At 31.5% G+C, this 3,800-nt stretch overlaps 1 long non-coding RNA gene across 2 annotated transcripts; it reads left to right on the plus strand.

Annotated features, from left to right (window-relative positions):
- Positions 1 to 379: 379 nt before the first annotated feature.
- On the plus strand, positions 380 to 3,365 carry LOC128291785 (uncharacterized). Of its 2 annotated transcripts, XR_008281673.1 has the most exons (4): positions 380 to 511; positions 607 to 775; positions 2,980 to 3,016; positions 3,195 to 3,365. It is a non-coding gene; the product is annotated as an uncharacterized LOC128291785 (long non-coding RNA). The 2 variants fall into 2 exon arrangements; XR_008281672.1 differs by having other exon boundaries at positions 391 to 775.
- Positions 3,366 to 3,800: the final 435 nt, after the last annotated feature.

The following is a 3,800-nucleotide window of genomic DNA, read 5'->3' on the forward strand; positions in this document are numbered from 1 at the left end:
AATGTTTAGTTTGTATGGTAATGTTCTGTAACCCTATTTCGGTGACAGATACGGGTTAAGGGTGTTACATCCTATCTAAACACCATGGCTACCATGTAACGACCCGATAGTCAGGGGTGTCGGAAAGTATATTTTCGAGACTCCGTTCTTATAAGTCTGACCCGTAAATATTTTGATTAAATAATTACAGAGTTATATTAGAGACGAATTAAATTTTGGATAAGTAATTTTTATGGAATTAAGAGTTGATAAGGTATAGGAATTGAATCACGTAGGTGTTAAAAGTTGAATTATAAATTGAAATAAATTAAAATGACTAAAGTAGCAATTATACCCCCCTTGTTCCTTTAAAGTGGACGGTCATGGGATTAAGATCATTAATGGTATGTTAATATAATAAATAATTCATGAAAATGGAAAGAAATAAAAGGGAAAATAAAAAAAAAAGGAAAAAGAAAGGGGAGGGAAGAAGTTGGACGGCAATAACAAGGAAGGGGAAAAGTAAACCAAGGTATTCTTATTTTCTTCCTTCCATTCTCATATATATCTGGGGGCTGGTTGGAATGAAAGAAATTTCTGCTTGTTTTCGGGCTACTGTTTGAATAGAGGGGGAGAAGAGAGCTGATTGCATGCTTGGTTTGGCTCGGCTGGGAGCTTATTTTCTCAAGAAATTCACTTATTGAAGGAAAATCCCTCTTCCAGTCGTCTAAAGGAAAAGGCAGCAGCAAGATGGGGAAAGAGCTTGCTCAAGGCTAGGCTCGGCTTGGAATTTCTGGTGAGTGCTTGAATCCAAAACTTTAAAATTTTTGTGCATTCTAATACTTAAAAATTTTTGATTTTGGCTGGAAGTTTATTGGGACTATACACTTGGTTATTTGGTTGTTTAAAGAAAAATTAAATAAAAGTTAAACAAGTTGATGCTAGTTGTTTTGAGTTGTATATGGTACATGGTAGTTAAATTAGCATATTGTATTGAGGTTTGAAATTAATGTTTGGCTATTCAGAATAAAAGAAAAATTGAAGAGATTAAATGTTGAGTTAATTGTTGATGACCGTTGTTAAGAATGCTCAATTTTAAGTATGAAATTGCTGAACTGAATATACTTAAATTTGTTGAGGAGATGGACAGCTACCAGTTGAAATAATATGGAATTATGAGGTTAAATGCCAACTTTGGCCTCTGTCCAAATGCTGGACTTTCAGCATTTAATTTCCCTATTTAAAGATGCTTTAAACTTGTTAAAAATGCAACAATTGCATATGTTATTTACTTAATTAACTAAATGATTGTGAGTTCTTTACATTTTCTTCTTTGGTTGTTTTGTTGCATCTTTATGCTGGTATGAGTAATGGAATTAAGTGAAATTTTAGTGAAATTTCTGTCTGTCGAGGGAGCTGCTGAAGCATTTAGTTTGCATACATGCTGTCTAATTTCTTAGCCATTTATGTGGTATGATCGATGGTTGCTTATTGCTGTCCAAATATTAATTAAAGATCATTCAAGTGATCAGGAAATTAAAATGGTCTGAACAATGTGAAACTAAATTGTTAAATGTTAACTAATGATGTCCAAATGGATGTAAATTTATGATGTTAGTAAGCTGAAAATTTAGATGTTATGTGCTGCAAATTATCATGTCTGAAGCTGGTCCAAATGCTGAAACTTTAGGTATTTAAATGCTGTAAATTATCATGTTTGAAGTTGGTATATGAATAACTAAATGTTGCTCCTTGGATCAAATGAATTTAGCTTGACAGATTTGATCAACAGCTCATTTGGAGCTTGGTATTCTCTTGAATTCTTATATTTTTCCTTTTGTTTTGAGATCATGGGCCAGAATGGATGGTGTCCAGGTAGAGAAACAGGTTCATGAACCTACTTCGTAACTTAAACTCAACTACTACCTGCTAGATTCACATGGTTGACACATGCACTTAATATTTGATAAAAAGACATTAGTTTCTTTCATTATTATTATGTATCTCAAGTACAAATACTATTATTTTGATAATAGATTCATATCGTGAATGTATAATCACCATAAGTTTAAAAAATTTGTATATAAAAAAAATACAATGGACAAAGCTGACTGAACTTTACACTTAAGGTTGTTCAAGTTGAATAAATACTGAAATTATTAGTATCTGAATGCAGAAACAGGACAATTTGTAGATTTAACTAATTTGTTTTGCCATGTGAGTGTGCTTGAAATGGTGGAGGGTTAAAGTGTAGGAAACCATCTTGGAAGTTTTTTTGTAAGTTCTCATAAAATTATTTTATGTGTGTTAAATTGATGAATTGACAAGGAGGGTTCGACAACTTTAATATCTAAAATATGTTCATAAAATTTGATGTTAAAATGATGCTTTAAGTAAAGTAAAGTTCCATTTTCTGTTACTTCTTAAATGTCAACTGTCCTTGGATGAATTAAGTTCCATTTTCTTTTACTTGTTAAATGTCAACTGTCCTTGGATGAATTAATGGTGAAAAGTTGTTTGTTAAATCTCACAAGTTATGACATTTTGTATGATGCTTGTAATAGCCGTTAAATTCCCATTTTTATGGTGTTCGATTATGTTGACTTCATTAACTAAATGGGTTGTTGTCAGTGTTGTTCGAAAATGCTTAAGTTAACGTTTAAAATATCCTTGTTCGATAAATTAAATTGCTACTGTTAATGATGATCAAAAGTGAGTTTTTCGAATGGTAAATTTGTAGTTTCTCATGTGTTAAGTTGTGATGTTGTATGCTGGTAAGGTTCTTAAACCATTACATTTTCGGTTTTGGTTTAAATTGCAAGAAGATAAATTAAACCTTAACTTCCTTGAGTTTTCAAGTTTTAATTTACACTACTGTCCTAAAATGCACAACTTGGAAGCATGTCATATTTGAGGATTAAGTGCTATCCAAGCTGGATATTTCTAATATGTGAATGTAAACGATTATTCTATATTTAATTGCATTTTTGGAATCTACAGGTCAGGGAGTTGAAGATGAATATGTGACAACCAGACGGTATGACTAAAAATTCGATAAGAAAGAATTATGTCTTGTAATATAATTGAACATACTAAACTGCTTATGAACCTTTGATTTTTATTTTTGACATTACATAGTTTCTCATTTTACAATATTAGTTATAGAAATGTCATTGAGTTGATTACTCAGTGTTTAATTTGTACTCCTCGTGCAGGTTAGGTTCAATCGTGTGCACTCCTTATCAATATCTAGCAGAAAATCCCGCATTCATTGAGTTCGTGATTTTTTTGTACTATTTTTTGTCGGCATGTACCTATAAGATTTTATGATATATTAAGTTTAGTTGGAGAATTATTTTATAATTCAAGATTTTTTATTTTGAGCATATATTAATCATGTCATGGCTATTGGTCTGAATATATGATATGAATTTTATGGAACAAATGATGGTTGTTCTCTCGGTAACGAATGTGGCATCCCACTGCTCGGACCCAACGGCGGGATGGGTAATAGGGTGTTACATACCAAGCTTTCATTCAACATAAAAAAACCTCACAAACATCAATAGAAACTTTTATGAACCATGACCGTTTCAAAAACAGAGGTAAGCCATAAGTAGATTTCAACAAGAAACCAAGTTTAGAAGGACTTACATGAAACTAAAACTCAAAAAATGTATTTTAATGGCTGTTTATAAGCTGTTGCACAAAGTGAATATTTTTACTTTCGTTTTCTTTTGTTTTTAACCTTTTTAATAACTAAATTACTAAAATGCCTTTAGACAATTTAAATGAAACCATGAAATTTTGTTGTCCAAGAC

This window comes from Gossypium arboreum, chromosome 4 (genome assembly GCF_025698485.1).
Source record: "Gossypium arboreum isolate Shixiya-1 chromosome 4, ASM2569848v2, whole genome shotgun sequence".
Taxonomy (NCBI): domain Eukaryota; kingdom Viridiplantae; phylum Streptophyta; class Magnoliopsida; order Malvales; family Malvaceae; genus Gossypium; species Gossypium arboreum.